Below are 19,670 nucleotides of genomic sequence, written 5' to 3' on the forward strand. Positions count from 1 at the left end.
AACATGGATAAATACAGTATAACCAACAAAATGAAAAAGCCTAATTTCTAATCTGACCAGTCTATAAGAAACGCTTGTCAATAGACACTGAGGACCAACACTATAAAACCGTAAATCTCCCCGACGAAATTTATGCTTGCGAAACACTGTTCGAAATTAAAAATTGAAGAACTGATCGTCTCAAAACTGAAAGAAAACTTTCTCGTTTTAAGGAGATATTAGTGACTCTCCACGTTCAGGAAGAACTTCGGTGTCTGATGATCGTTTAAACGCATTAATCCACAATGATAGACATCAGCGTACTCTGTAATTCGCAAATGTGATGAACTGTCAGCATTCCACCGTTATGCGAAATTTGCATGCTATGGGTACCGTATGATTTAATCCGCAGTCACAAAAATCAGCGTGTGGCCATATGTGCATCTCTGCTTGTCGCCATTAATTGGCTCGTGAGGAACACCGACCATTCCTATCCCGTATCGCTACTGGTGTCTATATGCTAACATAAGGAAAAGAAAGGAATTCTTGAGGACCAACAAAGCAGCAGCTCCCCATACAAAGACCTGCGGGCACCCACGAAAGATATGCATCTGGTGGAACAGCGACGGTGTAGTTTACTACTACTACTACTACTACTACTACTACTTGCTTCCCCGAGGTGTAACCATCACAGCTGACGTTTGTCGTCAACGACATACGTCTTGCACAGGCAGTCCGAGAGTCCAGGAAGACTTCGTGAAGTGATGCTACTCAACGAGAACTCCCGTCCGCATCCTACTAGACTGACAAAAGAGATCTGATGTAGCGCCCTCAGATTTTCATGTTTCCGGTCTCTAACAACGTAGACAGAACTTCCTTTCCGGATGAAAATGCCCTCCGAACATGGCTCCACGTGTTCTTCACCTCAAAACCACGTGATTTCTACTGACGCGGAATCGAAAAGTTACTCCAGTGTTGGCAGACTGTTGTAAATAGTGAAGGAGTGTTTATGACTAAAATCTGTTGTGTGCATCTGCTGTGTTTATTAAACTTATGGAAAAAAGCTACAGACTTATGCATCGACATAATACAAGAAAACATAGTTACGCTTCTCTTAGGTTGCCAAGTGAACAAACTTAGTTTATTTCCTCCCTCCGTTTCTGGATAAAGCAAGATAAAACTATCTTGAAGGGTCCTTAACCTGTATTAGTTACTTATACCACTTCATGGGTATATACTGCATAGTAACAGACCATACTGAAATACTGTCAGGGTAAAAAAGATAAAAAAATGGCTCTGAGCACTGTGCGACTTACCTTCTGAGGTCACCAGTCGCCTAGAACTTAGAACTAATTAAACCTAACTAATCTAAGGACATCACACACATCCATGCCCGAGGCAGGATTCGAACCTGCGACCGTAGCGGTCGCTCGGCTCCAGACTGTAGCGCCTAGAACCGCACGGCCACTCCGGCCGGCTAAAAAAGATCCTTGCCTGTTTCATGTCATCTGCGTTCTGTTTTAAACATAACTTTCATCAATGCGGTGTTGTAATCGACATATTCAAAACGTGTACTGTAAGATCCCAATAAATTATTTAGAATTATCGCTTAATTCTTTAATAGTATTATATTCTTTGTTTGGCTGTTCATTAGAATGAATCAACACCACATCTGAATTGGCAAAAACCTAGGCAATTGACTTCGAACCAGAAAACTGGGACGTGAATAATACACAGAACATGAAATGTGAGGGTGGAAACAAGGAAATTAATGACGGCCCTCATCAGAAGTCTTTCATTGTTAACGCAAGCGGTGTATTTTTGATTCATAATTTACTTAAAGCAGCATGCTAACTGAGAATAAGGAAGAAATCATCGATACGCGAATTAGCATTTTTCTTTTCTTTGTGTGTCCGAGTGATTAAACCTGGCAAGGACGTGTCCAAATATTTGCAGTGTATGAATTTTAAGACATGGTTTGATACTACGCGCCTCGAGTGAAGAGTTGCCACAAGAAACGTGAGCATGCACCTTATCAGGTCAGCCAGCGTGGTCCACCGCTGCACGACGAGCTCCCTGTAAATACTGGGGAAATGACTGCTCGTGTAGGCGAGGCAAACTAGTCACAAGCATATCCCGTTTGTTGCCAGCGATGAGCTCAATGCGGTACGTCATCGGACGGCCAAGGATGTTCGACGACGCACAGACGTCCTCCAAACTAAATTATCTCCTCGACGTTTTGTTGGATGCTGCAGGAATTAACACGTACCTCTGTAGCTGACGAGCCCCGCCAAGGGGAAAGCTTAGCAATCCCATCCTGAGAAGCTGAAGCTGACAGAGCCCATTATCCTCTACATACAGCCTCTGCAAATAACTGAAGTCCGTGGCAGAGGGTACTTTTATTGTACCATATAGTCATGTTTATTCCTGTTGCATAATCGTAAAGAGTAAGCAGAATGGTTACTTATTTGCCTCTCTGTGAAGTGTTGCTGGTATAATCTTCTCTTAAATACATTTTCGTGAGATATTCGAATTCGGATGTGTGTTCGCATTTCCCAGTATTTCTGTGAGACCGTCCCACGAATCAATCCTGTGGCCATTCGAGATATTGTCATTAGAAAGTGCATATATTCGTAAACAAAACTGTTTTTATCAAAAAGGACTAATGAACAAAGCAAATTCGATTGGTTTACAATCAGCTGAATATACTTTTATTCCATATTCCCCGCAGTTTATTTCGCACGTTTATTTGATAACAAGATTGATGTTGAGACAAACGTGCAATCAATGACCACCATATTTTAGGATGTTATGACGTGTACAAATGTGCCAGTTACAATCTGATGTTGGCCTCAAACTTCAGCACACAAAATGATGTAAATATTGTAGTTGTCACGCATGAATATCAAAGAAATGGGCGGTAAGCCCTGCTGCAAGGACAACGCAGGCCAAATTTATATGAAGTGGCATTACACGAATATGTAACTCTAAGATGCAAACGACTGTTGTAAAAAACACGCAGTGCCGAATACCTGTAATTACTAAAACAACTGAATGAGAGATGCATGTGAGCCTCACATGTACTTCTTGCTAACGTCCCAAATACACCTACAATCAACACGGCTGGTATCAGCAGGCATCGACTACCAGCAAAGTACCACGCCAGCAGACCGTCCATCATCGAGGTACTTCAGTTCAGTGGCGAAATGAGTTGGCTGTGTAGACGTACAGGTCTACTGCAGGACCTGTAGGAGGACAAATTTGTCTATACGACCTGCTATCAGACGTAACGATGATCTCAGTATCACCACCGATCAGAAGTGCTTCGAAGCTGCGTTTCCACCTCACACGTTCGAGCTGTCAGAGTGCAACATGTTCCTCAAATTCATAAATCCACTATGCTTCCTTTCAAGCCCTGGTACGCCTAACTCCAGAGTCCTTACTCTCATGGTGATCTCACCGGCATGAGAAATCGTCCCGAATGGTACAACAGCATCCTAGATCAAGACATCAGAACCAGGGCTTAAATTAGACTGCTCTTAAATGATGGATACCCTTGTCGCCTTTTTCAATCGACACTGCGACGAGGTCGTATTCCACTGGGGTTCTGGTTCTTGCGGCTTTCAACAGCACAGAGTCTTTCGGAAACCACGTGCGTGTGGTGGACGACAGCAAATACCTTTAAGATTATCGGCTGAAAACTAGTTCGGATTTTATTTGGAAAGCACTGTTGTTCTCTTCAACGTCATGTTCCTTCAAAGACGTGGATGCAGTCGTCGATGTCACATCTACTGTTCAAGGTGGTGTGAACTCTTACCACGGTGAGATTAGTTCACACTGAAGTGCAATGCAACTGTTACAGCCTGTCTAAGTTTACTCGCTATGTCAGTGGAGGATTATGTTTCGATAAGGCACACCCTGGAGAAAGAGATGCTTTTTGCACTTATTTAAATCACACTAACAGTTTTATAATCAGTATGTACCACTGTGTTGTGAGGAAATGTTCTCGACTGTGATAGTGTTTTAATTCGAACTGTGATATTTATGAATGCAGCCTACAGTTTCTCTGAACATACTCAGAGACTTATCTTACCCGGTACTTGGCACTCAAAGTACCTGATTACAACGGGCTTACTTCAATGAACTACTACATCGTAAATGCACAGAATGAGTGGTTGCTCGGTGGTTAAGTGGCAGACTGCTGATCAAAAGGTCTCGGGTTCGATTTCCAGATCGTCCTAGTATTTTTATCTGTAATTTTATTTCTTTAACTTCCGGCAGTTTGTTAATTTTAAAAACGCAAAGTTGAGCTGTCGATCCTTCCCTATTTGACCGGGCAAGTGATACAGGGCGAGTTCGAAGGTCGGAAAAAGGCAATAACTGAGGTGGTATATACCGTAGCAACAGAGCTGTAAGAAGTGGCCTTCCTTTACTCTTGTTTAAGAATCTATGTAAACGGGAAATGAATGAATTTTTGGAGGGTTTAAAGAAAATGAACTTTGAGGTCATCACTCGTCCTTTTCCTTTAATAGTCGAAGCCTTAAAGTTTACAGGAGAAGGAAAGGATGGGCTGTCAATTTAATCTTTGCGGCGTCGTCAGGGGCGGAGAGCCCGGTAGAAATCAGAGGGACGGAAAGAAAAGTGCCACGCTACATCGTCATTTGGATATTGCGCGATACGTCCGTACGACTGAGCGGCTGGTTCATAAGGCTGTAGAAGGGAAGGACACTTACATAACTGTATCTGTTACACTAAGGTGACAGAAGTCATTGAATTGCCATATGCACATCCACAGATCGAGGTAATATCACGAGTTCAAGTTAAAAAGGCAGTGCATTGGCGGAGCTGTCATTTGCATTCAGATGATTCATGTGAAAAGGTTTCAGGTGTGATGATGGTCGCACGACGGTAATTAATAGACTTAGGACGTGGAACGGTGGTTGGAACTAGAAGCATGGGACATTCCGCTTCAGAAATCGTTAGGGCATTCAGTATTCCGAAATCTGCAGTGTCAAGGTGTGCCAAGAATACCAAATTTCAGGTATTACCTCTCACCACGGACAACGCAGTGGCCGATTACTTAACGACCGAGACCAGCGGCGTCGGCATGGATCTATCAGTGCTAACAGATATGCAACACTGCGTGAAATAACCATAGAAATCAATGTGGGACGTACGATGAACGTATACGTCAGGACAGTGCTGCGAAACCTGGCGTTAATGGGCTTATGGCAGCAGACGACCGACGCGAGGGCATTTGCTAAAAGCACATCACCTGTAGCGCCTCCCCTGGGCTCGTGACCATATCAGTTGGACCGTAGACGACTGTAAAACCGTGGCCTGGTCGGATGAGTCCCGATTTCAGCTGGTAAGAGCTGATGGCAGGGTTAGGGGCTAGCGCAAACCCCTCGAAGCCTTTGACCAAGTTATCAACAAGATACTCTGCGAGCTAGTGATGGGTCCATAATGGTGTGAGCTCTGTTTACACGGAATGGACTAGGTCCTCTGGTTCATTAACTGGAAATGACTGTTCTGTTGGAAACCACCTGCAGCCATTCATGGACTTCACGTTCCAACGATGGGATTTTGGATGAGAGTGCGCCACAGTTGTTCGCGATTGGTTTGAAAAACATTCTGGACAGTTCGAGTGAACGATTTGGTCACACAGACCGCCCGACATGAATCCCATCGAACATTAAGGGGAAATAATCTAGGGGTCAGTTCCTTAACAAAATTCTGCACCGGCAAGACCTTCGCAATTATTGACGGCCGTAGAGGCAGCATGGCTAACTATTTCTGCAGGGGACTCCCAACGACGTGCTGAGTCCATTCCACGTCGAGCTGCCGCACTACGCCGGGCAAAAGGAGGTCCGCCACGATATTATGAGGAACCCCTTGACGTTTGCCATCTCAGTTAAGTATTCTCATGTTCAAACCGAATTTGAGCTCTAGCTGGGTTTGATGAAGATGAAAGACAGAATCGCCCCATAAATTTGTTCGAAGAACTGTCCAGGCATTCACATTTAGTTATTTAGGAAAACCGCAGAAATTAACTCCTTCAAATACGACCACAGCGTCGCATGGATTGCTCCACGTGTCTCCTATGATTGTGGCATATTAAGCTCGCAGAGACAGTTGGGACATTAGCCGGTGTGCTGGCACAGCAGAAGCCGCGTCCCCGTGTAACACTTGGCGTAAACGGCCACCGCCAGTTTTGCAACGAAACGCGGCGCGCGATGAATCCTAAACGGGTCCAATGTGGCACGTCTGACGGCCGCTTAAGATTCACAGGCGACGCTGCTTGCCACCGCGGCCTGCGCAATTTATCAAGGATGAAGGCGAGGAGTTTCGTCAACGGCATTCTGATAGTCGCAGCTCCCGGTGCCAGCAATTACGGATTCCCGAGGAGTTTCTCTCAAAGCAACAATCCAAGACTTATGCCGCATTGCGTGGGGGGGGGGGGGGGGGGGGCGGCTAGTCTCTTCTTTATAGACTGTGAAGATGTAATGTAGATTAAGGTGACTAGTTAAATGACGGAAAAATACGTAGGAAACCATTAGAGTCTACCAATTTGATGAGACGGAAATGTTACGTGGCCACATGTGACGAAATATTTGAAAACTGAGTGCAAACGCTAATTCTAAACCGATACGATACGATGCAATGGGGTTAAAATATGAAAAGACCCTCCAAAGATGTAAACAATCATGCATGAGCAGCGCCTATTAGACGGAGGGAGTCCTACAGCCGATCAGTTCCAGTCATTCCAACAGAAAGGAGGTACACGGCTCTTGTTGTTTGTAGTTCAACCATGCCTAGACGGTCAATACCGGGGTCCGATCGCGTTCGCACTTATTTTGTGCCAGGGAGGGCTCTCAATAAGGGATGTGTCCAGGCGTCTCGGAGTGAACCAAAGCGATGTTGTTCGGACATGGAGGAGATACAGAGAGATAGGAACTGTCAAATGGTTCAAATGGCTCTGAGCACTATGGGACTTAACTTCTAAGGTCATCAGTCCCCTAGAACTTAGAACTACTTAAACCTAACTAACCTAAGGACATCACACACATCCATGCCCGAGGCAGGATTCGAACCTGCGACCGTAGCAGTCGCGCGGTTCCAGACTGTAGCGCCTTTAACCGCTTGGCCACCCCGGCCGACTAGGAACTGTCGATGACATGCCTCGCTCAGGCCGCCCAAGCGCTACTACTGCAGTGGATGACCGCTACCAACGGATTACGGCTCGGAGGAACCCTGACGGCAACGTCACCATGTTGAATAACGCTTTTCGTGCAGCCACAGGACGTCGTGTTACGACTCAAACTGTGCGCAATAGGCTACATGATGCGCAACTTCACTCCCGACGTCCATGGCGACGTCCATCTTTGCAACCACGACACCATGCAGCGCGATACAGATTGGCCCAACAACATGCGGTATGGACAGCTCAGGATTGGCATCACGTTCTCTTCACAGACGAGTGTCGCATATACTTTCAACCAGACAAGCGTCGGAGACGTGTTTGGAGGCCACCCGGTCACGCTGAACGCCTTTCACACATTGTCCAGCGAGTGCAGCAAGGTGGAGGTTCCCTGCTGTTTTGGGGTGGCATTATGTGGGGCCGACGTACGCCGCTGGTGGTCATGGAAAGCGCCGTAACGGCTGTGCGATACGTGAATACCATCCTCCTACCGATAGTGCAACCATATCGGGAGCATATTGGTGAGGCACACGTCTTCATGGACGACAATTCGCGCCCCCATCGTGCGCATCTTGTGAATGACTTCCCTCAGGATAACAACATCGCTCGACTATAGTGGCCAGCATGTTCTCCAGACATGAACCCTATCGACAAGCCTGGGATACACTGAAAAGGGCTGTTTATGGACGACGTGACCCACCAACCGCTCTGCGATCTACGCCGAATCCCCGTTGAGGAGTGGGACAATCTGGTCCAACAGAGCCTTGCTGAACTTGTGGATAGTACGCCACGACGAATAAAGGCATGCATCAATGCGTAAGGACGTGCTACTGGGTATTACGGGTACCGGTGTGTACAGCAACCTGACCCACCACCTCTGAAGGTGTCTCTGTATGGTGGTACAACACGTAATGTGTTGTTTTCATGAGCAATAAAAAGGGCGGAAATGATGTTATGTTTATCTCTAATCCAATTTTCTGTACAGATTCCGAAACTCTCGGAACCGAGGTGATTCAAAACTTTCTTTGATGGGTGTATTATAACGAGTTATCAGCGCAGCGTAAAGATTGCACTAAAAATGCGTAGATGTGAGGGCTAAAAGGAGACTAAAGCCTAGTTCACTCAATTACAAAAACTTTTACGCAAATAGCACCCTGGTAATTTGAATGATTCCAGAAATCGGGGTTACAGCTCTTCTTTTAAGTCCTAAATAATCATAATTGCAATCCGTATTTCGAAAACATACTTTTAATTTCCAAACGGAAATTTAGAAATTGGGTGGTTCAAGAAATTTTCTTGACTATAGGTCGCCTCCTTGGTCTAAGTACTGACGCGGAGGTCCACGTTAGATTCCCGGTACTACCTCAGGTTTTTCTTTGGTGGGAAGGTCTAGTATTGGGTCCACTCAGCCTCGAGAGGCCAAGTAAGAAGCACAGAAATTGTCACGAATGTCGCCGAAGGGCATCATATCAACAGGGTTGCTTCAGACTGAGGCACTTGACTTACTACTTTTTGTGTTTCACGAAATTTTCCTGATGAAATACCTTATATACGTTTCGACTGGATGCCGAGGTTCATACTGAAATAACAGCCAGCCGCAATATACACTCCTGGAAATGGAAAAAAGAACACATTGACACCGGTGTGTCAGACCCACCATACTTGCTCCGGACACTGCGAGAGGGCTGTACAAGCAATGATCACACGCACGGCACAGCGGACACACCAGGAACCGCGGTGTTAGCCGGCGAATGGCGCTAGCTGCGCAGCATTTGTGCACCGCCGCCGTCAGTGTCAGCCAGTTTGCCGTGGCATACGGAGCTCCATCGCAGTCTTTAACATTGGTAGCATGCCGCGACAGCGTGGACGTGAACCGTATGTGCAGTTGACGGACTTTGAGCGAGGCCGTATAGTGGGCATGCGGGAGGCCGGGTTGACATACCGCCGAATTGCTCAACACGTGGGGCGTGAGGTCTCCACAGTACATCGATGTTGTCGCCAGTGGTCGGCGGAAGGTGCACGTGCCCGTCGACCTGGGACCGGACCGCAGCAACGCACGGATGCACGCCAAGACCGTAGGATCCTACGCAGTGCCGTAGGGGACCGCACCGCCACTTCCCAGCAAATTAGGGACACTGTTGCTCCTGGGGTATCGGCGAGGACCATTCGCAACCGTCTCCATGAAGCTGGGTTACGGTCCCGCACACCGTTAGGCCGTCTTCCGCTCACGCCCCAACATCGTGCAGCCCGCCTCCAGTGGTGTCGCGACAGGCGTGAATGGAGGGACGAATGGAGACGTGTCGTCTTCAGCGATGAGAGTCGCTTCTGCCTTGGTGCCAATGATGGTCGTATGCGTGTTTGGCGCCGTGCAGGTGAGCGCCACAATCAGGACTGCATACGACCGAGGCACACAGGGCCAACACCCGGCATCATGGTGTGGGGAGTGATCTCCTACACTGGCCGTACACCACTGGTGATCGTCGAGGGGACACTGAATAGTGCACGGTACATCCAAACCGTCATCGAACCCATCGTTCTACCATTCCTAGACCGGCAAGGGAACTTGCTGTTCCAACAGGACAATGCACGTCCGCATGTATCCCGTGCCGCCCAACGTGCTCTAGAAGGTGTAAGTCAACTACCCTGGCCAGCAAGATCTCCGGATCTGTCCCCCATTGAGCATGTTTGGGACTGGATGAAGCGTCGTCTCACGCGGTCTGCACGTCCAGCACGAACGCTGGTCCAACTGAGGTGCCAGGTGGAAATGGCATGGCAAGCCGTTCCACAGGACTACATCCAGCATGTCTACGATCGTCTCCATGGGAGAATAGCAGCCTGCATTGCTGCGAAAGGTGGATATACACTGTACTAGTGCCGACATTGTGCATGCTCTGTTGCCTGTGTCTATGTGCCTGTGGTTCTGTCAGTGTGATCATGTGATGTATCTGACCCCAGGAATGTGTCAAAGTTTCCCCTTCCTGGGACAATGAATTCACGGTGTTCTTATTTCAATTTCCAGGAGTGTACATTTGTTTTTCTTTTCAGAGGTATTCCTCTTTCCACACCATTAATACATCATTCATGGGAATGTAGGACATGAGATATGCGACATACCAGACCATGGATGTAATTCAATGAATATCATTTCTCGGCACAGTCGAATGTCGTTTACCTACTCATTCTTCGTGGTTCATCTCCACTGAGGACACAGTATTAAATAGAGTCCTACAGGGAACTGAACACAGATCAAAATCACTCAGACGATCGTCATTATTTTAACTATTTATTATGCAGTATTATTGGCACGTTTACGCCATAACGTCTGAATTATTTCCTAGTTTCGTATAACGACACTGGACTTTCGTGCGTTACACTGAATCATTTTTTAGATAAAGAAATTACCTGTTAGTATATATACAATCTACAAACTAGCCACAGCAAAGTGCATGGCGGAGAGCACTTGAGAGTCTTACACGAAAGGGTTTATACCCGTCCAACTGTGCATGGGTCGTGATTGCTTAAATTCGTGGTTCTAGACCCGTCACTTGATACTGGTTCTTTAAACTTTGTCAGCAGACTTTCGCGGTGTAATTTATGTCATTTTTCGAGTGTCTGCCAACTCAGATTTTTCTTCATGCCCATGACTCCCTCTCGAATGTCTAACCTACGGCCTTTCCTGTCACCCTTCTTCGTATACGACTGAAGAAAGAGGAAACTAGTATCTTTGTAATCGAAGCCGACATCAAGGTGGCAATATCAACTGGCAGAGTTTCATCACGTTTGGAGTCCAGTGACAAAGTGACTCGGCAACTGTGCCGCGCCGCGAGAAGGGAGACGTGGGCAACAGGCGAACAAAACGCAGAGCGTCGTGCCGCGACTGGTAGCTGACCCGGCAGCAACCCACAGCACGCGCGGGCACCACAATCCAATTTCTATCATCATATCTTGTAACTTGTTACTCTTACACCCGCATCCGTGGGCGAACTCCCCAACGCACGCCTGTGCGGTTGCGCTCGACTTGGGAGTTCTAGCGGTTCGAATCGTGGTGGGGGAAAATTTTCACTGCCAGTATTTGGCCGGCAAAGGGAGAAGCGGTGGTGTGAAGTAGTTTATCACCAGTATTCGCGCCAATGCACTGGACTAAAATCCAGATTTCTCCACAGCTTCTCACGAAGTGAGGGCATGCGAGACTGAACTGTGATCCGACCGCTGGATGGTGACGTTAAAGCTCAGCTATATGCCGGCACCCCGGACCGAGCTTCGTCCACAACAACACAAACCCAACACTACACTATACAAATACTCAGTCGTCTACATGAGGCAGATACACACTAATACTTCATAACACGCCGGAGGAAGGAAACAGCAACCCATCTCCACTAGGACCTTGACTAGAATTGCGGTGCATGTTTCCTGGTTCTGCCAGCCTTCACTCATGCTATCACTGAGGGACTACTTTAATTTTCATTGCTGTGTTCGGCAATTAGATGGTACACAGCGTATTAGCACCAATCTATCCTCTTTAGATTCCAGTGTTGCCTAGTGGTCTAGCGAACGGTGGTAAATAAATCTCCTATTCATAAACAAATGGTTCAAATGGCTCTGAGCACTATGGGACTTATCTGAGGGCCGGCCGAAGTGGCCGTGCGGTTAAAGGCGCTGCAGTCTGGAACCGCAAGACCGCTACGGTCGCAGGTTCGAATCCTGCCTCGGGCATGGATGTTTGTGATGTCCTTAGGTTAGTTAGGTTTAACTAGTTCTAAGTTCTAGGGGACTAATGACCTCAGCAGTTGAGTCCCATAGTGCTCAGAGCCATTTGAACCATTTGAACTTATCTGAGGTCATCAGTCCCCTAGACTTCGGTTTAAGTAGTTCTAACTAACCTAAGGACATCACACCCATCCATGCCCGAGGCAGGATTCGAGCCTGCGACAGTAGTAGCAGCGCGGTACCGGACTGAAGTGCCTAGAACCGCTCGGCCACAAGGGCCCGCATCTATAAAGCAGACTGCGTGCAGTACACCAGCGCGACTTAATCTTTAGTACTGTTCGAGTGTTTGGGGTCCCCAGCACGTCGGATTACAGAGAGACATAGAAGCAATTCAGAGGCTTGCTGCTAGATTTTTTACTGCTAGGTTCAATCACCACGCGAATATTACGGAAAAGCTTTGTGAACGCAAATGGAAATACGTGGAATTAACACTACGTTCCTTTCGCGAAACACTGTTGAGGAAATTTAGAGAACCGGCATTTGTGGCTGACTGTAACGACTCTACTGCCGTCACCGTAGATCTCGCGTAATGACTGATGACGAGCGAAATCAGGGTTCGTGCGGAAGCATACACACAGTCGTTTTTTCTTCATTCCATTAGCTAGTTCAGTAGGCAAAGGAATGACCAGCAGTGATACGGAGTACCCCCCACCATGCACCGTATGGTGGCTTGCGAACTATTTGTACGCAGGTGTAAAGGTTGATGAGCATGGCGGAGCAGCAATATAAGAGAACAAGGATAGATGTAGGAACACACTGTAAGACACTCAAAGGAATTAACATGGAAACCGTCTAAACCACGATCGGAGAAAAATATTCAGTCTTATCGCCGGCAGGGATATCCAAACCCTTGTGTTCCACACGCAAGACCAGTGTCACAGACTGTCATCTTACTCTGTCGTTCTATGACAGTGCAGGTGACACTACCAGCAAGTTTCATCAACTCTTAAAGCGACAAAATCTCCCAGTTTTGTGGCAACCCTAGGCAGGAGGAACTTTGAAAGAACTACTGGTAGAAGAAACTAACATTTCCCTTGGAGCTGGGGCGGAAAAACGTTTTCGACCAACTAGAAACTTTACTTGCAGGCAGTCTCCTGCATGCTGCGGTCAAGCAACCATGGGCACCCCTGAACCCCCCCCCTCTATGGTACAAGTAAACGGGCACCAAGAAGATCTGAAGGTGATCTCAGTTAAGGCGGACCAACAGACAGTGGTAATCAGCCGCTAAAGTAAGGTGCGAAACTGTGCATCAAAAAGACAAAAACGTTAGCTGCAAGTAGTTACAGGAATTTTCAGCAATACAAGCAGGTTTTGATTTTTCAGGAACGTTTGTTTTTTTTTTTTTTTTTTTTTTTTTTTGTGGTTTTCGGGCGCACAACTTCAATGGTCATTAGCGCCCTGACTACTCTAAGAATGCACCGCGAGGCACAAGTTGACAACAACAACTAAAAGGGAAAACACAATAAAAGACAGACTGACAGGCATAGGATTAAAAAACATCATCAAATGTCCTTAGCGAGGTTTGTCAAATTGATAAAACAAAGAACACGAGCAGCTGCTCGTGGGTCATCCGCTAAAATGGCATCGAAAGTATTAGGCAGGTTAAGATCGAGGCGCAGTGTGTTAAGATCAGGACAGGACATTAAAATGTGTCTAACCGTCAGCAAGTGCCCACATGGGCAGAACGGCGCCGGCGCAGCCGTCAGCAGATGGCGATGGCTGAACCGGCAGTGTCCAATTCTTAACCTTGCTAAAACGACCTCCTCCCTTTCAGGAACGTAAATGGGAGCGATAAGCAAACTTGGTTACACAGAGTGATTGAAACAGGTGGAACTGTGCTAATACACTGGACTCTCTCAGTAGGGCGGTGGTTCGAATCCACTTTCGGTCATCTTATTTATGTTTTCCCGTCTTTTCCCTACACCGGAATCATTCCTTTCAAAGAATACTGTCTATTTCCTCTTCTACCCGTTTCCCATTCGACGTGGTGGTTGTCTACGACCTCGTCGCCGACAGGTCTCCCTGAAGTCCACATCTTTCTTTCTTTCAACTGTAGCCACGTGAATACTCGTATTTACTGAGATAGTTCTGCAAATTTGTCGCGCATTCACTGCTATTTAAGTCTATTACTAGGCACAGCACCAAATACTCAGGATGCCTAGTATTATTTAAAGCTGCCTCCAACTTAATTTTTAGGTTATGAACTTTCGGCTTTACGCTATTTTGAAATGCGTAGCTACATTTCTTAGCTGTTTGGTCATCGAAATTGTACCAAATCTTTTAGTTTAACAGCTGCGACAATATGGAATAATTAAAATTCAGAGCAATTGAGGACCCACGTTCGAAGAAAATCGTTGAGACTAAAGTATGTATGGAGGCACACAATTTTTTTTTTTTTTTTTTCTTTGAATAAACTGCCATGTTGGTTTGAAGATCGCAGTGCTTACGAGAGGACGGTACGGACTTCTCCTCACTTGTCTGATTCGTACTGACAGGGTGTATACGATACGACTAGGTCTAAACGTGTGTAAACGGGAAGACTTCACTTTGAAGCGTTTGATATTCGGCGTTCATTACATCTGCTGTATGTCGCGATAATTACGGTTTTCCATGTTTCTACTATCACCATCATCCCGCTTCGTGCAGTGCTGCGCAGGTTACACATTATACTTATCAGAAATGTAGGTACAATAATGCGACAAAATATTTACACAGATTTGATTGAAAGTTCTCGAGTGTCCATTCTTCATTTCCAATCTTTTTTTAAAAAAAGATTTTTGCTTCTGTTTTCATGTTAAAGATTAGGAAAATAGTGAATTAATTATTAAATATTGATACTTTGTACGGTCATGAAAAATCTGTTGTTGAAAGTACATGGGAATGGAAAAAACAGCGAGATTCGATAGAGAGACCTAGCGCTTATGAAACAAAGCCCTTCATTCTCAGTTGCGGACTCCGTGAAAATTAGCGGCCCTACAAAGCATACATGAGAACGTACAAAATATTCGAACTCTATTTTCTCGAAAACGGTTGAGAGTTGCGCCTTCCTGTTTACAAATGTTTAAATAGTAGCCTTGTCCTACACACACTGCCAATATTAATCAAATCGGCGAGGGGAAGTTTGTACGGTTCGCAGGTCCTATTGCACGTGCTACGTATGTACTTGCCTACCCTTGATCTTTTAGGTACAGTTGGACCTATCGTTTACCGTGGATTCCAAACTATGGTTACCCGAAACGAAACCGGAATGAGAGCTACAAATAATGGTAAGAAGTATAGTCCGACATGTACTGTGCAATGGTTCGAGGATATCTGTGTTTGTTTATAGCCACGGAGGAGCAGGCAGTAGAGTTAGACGAGGTGAGTGGGCTGCTGCGCGGGCTACTCAGAAGCTATCTGATGATATCGCCGAGCGCGCTTTCTCCCCGAAGCCGTATGGTATAGGTGACGAACGTTGGCCTTGGCGGTGCGCTAACGGAAAGGCGCGCGCACGCGTCATCCCTGTCACCAGTTCCGCTTGCGACATTCGCTTTGCGCAAGTGCTTGTGAAGTACCTTCAGCATTGCTTTACCAATAATTTCGCACACCAATAAGGCTACTATTCTTACTACAACGATTAATAAAACGAGTAAAGTCCGGACGACACTAAACGTGTGTAACTACAGAGTGTAACGGTATGAAAGTTTGACGACCGGGGAAATGCCAAACATCACGTGAAACGCGATATTCGTGTTATCTGTGGGAATGAGAAGTCGCCCTGTAAACATATTCTCTAAGGAGTCTCACAGCGGTCAATCTAGATTCATTATTTTTTACTGGTACGAAAGTGGTTTCGTAAGTTTGGTAAAAAAACCAAGAAAAAATACTTGCGTAAACACCTCACCGCACTCGTCGACAGTATCCTTTGAGACACACTTGGTCCAGCGACCCTCCAACTTTTTTAATCCTATCGGAAAAATAGGTTCTGTCAAACTCGGTAAAATACCCGTTGACTGCAGCTACCACTTCCTAATTTGACGAAAATTTCTTCCCACCAAGATAAACTGTTAGGGAACTGGAAGTAGTCACTGGAGGCTAAGTCGGTGAATAGGGTGGATGAGGAAGCAATTCAAAGCCAAATTCATGCACTTTCGCCATTGTTATCGCTGATGTATTATCCTAGTTCAAAATGGTTCAAATGGCTCTGAGCACTATGGGACTCAACTTCTGAGGTCATCAGTCGCCTAGAACTTAGAACTACTTAAACCTAACTAACCTAAGGACATCACACACATCCATTCCCGAGGCAGGATTCGAACCTGCGACCGTAGCGGTCTCGCGGTTCCAGACTGTAGCGCCTAGAACCGCACGGCCACTTCGGTCGGCTATTATCCTAGTGAAAGAGCACAATTTTAATTGCAATCTTGGTCTTTTTTCAGCCAATGCAAGTTTCAAATGACACAACAATGAAGCATAATAGGGTTTAATTATGGTTCTGTCTTTTTCCAAGTAATCTATGAGGATTATGCCTTGGGAATCCCAATAAACAGTGGTCATCACCTTACCAGCTGACAAAATGTTCTTTGCTTTCTTCTTGCACAACCACCAGCCTCTGCCCATTGTTTTGACTGCCGTTTTGACTCTGGTGTGTAATGATGGATTCAGGTTTCATCAGCAGTCACAAATCGACTCAAGAAGTTTTGCAGATTGCTATTCAACATCACCGGACACTGTGCTGAAATGTTATGCCGGGTGCGATTTTTATCGACTAAGCAATCGTAGCACTCACCTCGTTAACAGTTTCTTCATAGCCATTCTCCGTGAAATTAAGATATATCCAGTGTCAGCAATCTCACGAATTTTTATTCGGCGGTCTTGCAGTAAGGTATCACGGATTTTGTCAATGGTTTTTCTAGTGGCGACCTCAAATGGACACCAGCAGCGCACTTCGTCTTCTGTGTTTGTCAGAATTCATTAATCCAAAAGTAAACGGCCTTCAATGATGGTACAGAGCCGGCGTGAACTTCATCCGGTTCTGCTTGAGTTTTGCAGCAGTTCAACCCTTCAAATGAAAATGTTTAATAACAGCACGAAACTTTATTTTCTCCAATTTCAATCGCAGTCGACACACTGATCAATACAGACGGCTGTCAAGAATGAACTGTACGCTGTACAGTGTTCAAATTACTTATGCGATCCTTGGAATAATCGAGCTTAGCAACCATGAAGGTACAAAAAAAAATTTTTCAGTCTTTCATGGAAATTATCAAACTTATCGAACCATCCTGTTATATCAATGATATTTCGTCGGTTCAGTCCTGTAAACATCATTTCCATGCCGACGAACCCCAGCTTTAATTGAGTTCCAGACCTGAAAATATCAGTACTGCGATTGTCCAGATGCATGATCTGTATTCAATGGTAACACGGCCGCAAAACCTGGGACTTAACCTAAACGCAATGAAGCCACAACTAATGGTACGTATTCCATAATTAATAAGTTCAGAATTCTGTGAATAATTGCCTTCTGTTCTGTCTGACGGTATTCCAATACCATAACAGAAATCAGTGAAGAACTAAGGTGTAACTCTGGATGAGAATCTCAACTGAGCAGATAATACTGTCGCTATCTGCCAAAAGGCTTCCGCTTGCCTCTACGCCCTTAAAGCCTTTTTGAACATTTGTTCAGAGGATTTGAGACAAACTAAAGCAGCCGCTCATTCGACCGACCGTCCACTATTACGATGTAAGTCAGCATGGCACGAGTAGTGAAAAACAATTAAAACTAACCATGAATACTTGTGTGCGTTACATATGCTACAGCCGTCTATATGACCATGTCAGTGTTTCATATGCCCAATTTGGGTTGTTGTGGCCAGCCAAGCCACGCGACTGCCTTACGCCACGTCCACTTCAGTGGTTCCTCAGTCAGAGAGCACGCCAGTACCTTGCATCAGAGATAAAACACATGGCATCTCATCGTCATCCAAACACAAGATCCTACTATTTGGTATCCTAGCTGCGCCCATTCATGGAGAGAGAGAGAGAGAGAGAGAGAGAGAGAGAGAGAGAGAGAGAGAGAGAGAGAGAGAGAAGTTGCTGTTGCTGCTGTCCGCCTGTGGAGAGTTGCCCCGCATTCTGCGCACAGTTCAATGCTGAGTTGCGGTCAACCAAAACTACGGTTCAGCAATGTGGATACTTTACATACATTACGTACTAATTGGTTGGCTTACCGGTAGTATTGGTACAATTGGTAGGGAAAGAAACAAATGAATGCGTACTAGAGAAACTATTGTTTGGCTGGTTGTTTTGCACATAATTAGAGACGCACATCATTCAGTGTTAAGTAAGAAAAGTGAGGTGATTGCGTAACTTCTGAGCTTCTGTGTAACCAAAGCCAGCCGGGGTGGCCGAGCGGTTCTCGGCGCTACAGTCTGGAACCACGCGACCGCTACGGTCGCAGGTTCTAATCCTGCCTCGGCATGGATGTGTGTGATGTCCTTAGGTTAGTTAGGTTTAAGTCGTTCTAAGTTCTAGGGGACTGATGACCTCAGAAGTTAAGCCCCATAGCGCTCAGAGCCATTTGAACCATTTTGTAACCAAAGCAATTACTTTGGATGCGAGTACAATTTACAAGTTCAAACAAAAAAATCTAATTGTTATTTTGTACTCCACAGAACGTTCATCATCATGATCAAGGACGAGAGTTTGCTGTTATTATTGATAAATGCGAAAGCTGTTTATTAATAACAGAAACTTTATTCACATAAGTTCGACGAAGTATTAAAGCGATGTTCGATATATTTTTGTTTAGAGTTTTCTTTTTTTAATTTTACCTTTATGTTGAGTAAATTGCGTTTACTAGAGCTATATGATAAATCTGTATTGTTTTTCCTTTATTTTTATTATAACCACCCCCTGTTTAACGTTACAAATTAACAGTTTTCGAATAAAACCTGTATTAAACAATGACAATATCAGTTTCCCTATAAATACTGTTTATTCTCAAGTAACAGACAGGATAATAACTATGTAGAACAAAAATGTTCGCTGGCAGTTGTGACAGAGCGGTTTTAGGCGCTTCAATCTGGAACCGCGCGACTGCTACGGTCGCAGGTTCGAATCCTGCGTCGGGCATGGATGTGTGTGATGTCCTTAGGTTAGTTAGGTTCAAGTAGTTCTAAGTTCTAGGGGACTGGTGACCTCTGAAGTTAAGTCTCATAGTGCCCAGAGCCATTTGAACCAAAAATGTTCCGTAGGTTACCCGGTCCTTTGTACACTGGTGTCCAAAATCAAAGCAACAAACCGCTATTTCCTCGTTCTGTGTCTAATTCACGATATAATCATAGAAGCTGACAACAGACGTCATTACGACCGTGTTCTGCATGTAAGATGGCATTCTGGTCAACGGACAACCATGCCAACGATGACGTCAGGGCACCTATCAAACAAAGTAGTGTTTGAAATAAGTAAATGGACACCCTAGCTGCAACAGGCGTTGATATACTTCACTGGGGACATGTTGAAAATGTGTGCCCCGACCGGGACTCGAACCCGGGATCTCCTGCTTACATGGCAGACGCTCTATCCACCTGAGCCACCGAGGCTAACTGTTCTTTCGGGAACAGATACTATCGTCATATATAGTTAAAATATGGCTTCCCGGCCATTGACCTTCTTGTGTGAACGCACACAATCTGCCACGAGTAGTGAGTATGATGGGCAAACATCTATTAGGCGC

At 45.6% G+C, this 19,670-nt stretch overlaps 1 protein-coding gene and 1 non-coding gene across 2 annotated transcripts in view; both read right to left on the minus strand.

The window, feature by feature from the left end:
* The window catches only part of LOC124556486, a 260,035-nt gene that overhangs the window by 201,367 nt on the left and 38,998 nt on the right, over window positions 1-19,670 (minus strand). The gene's annotated exons all lie outside the window — the stretch shown is intronic.
* On the minus strand, window positions 19,463-19,536 carry Trnat-ugu. Its single transcript has one exon. It is a non-coding gene; the product is annotated as a tRNA-Thr (tRNA).

The sequence above is a fragment of the Schistocerca americana genome, chromosome X, assembly GCF_021461395.2.
Source record: "Schistocerca americana isolate TAMUIC-IGC-003095 chromosome X, iqSchAmer2.1, whole genome shotgun sequence".
Taxonomy (NCBI): domain Eukaryota; kingdom Metazoa; phylum Arthropoda; class Insecta; order Orthoptera; family Acrididae; genus Schistocerca; species Schistocerca americana.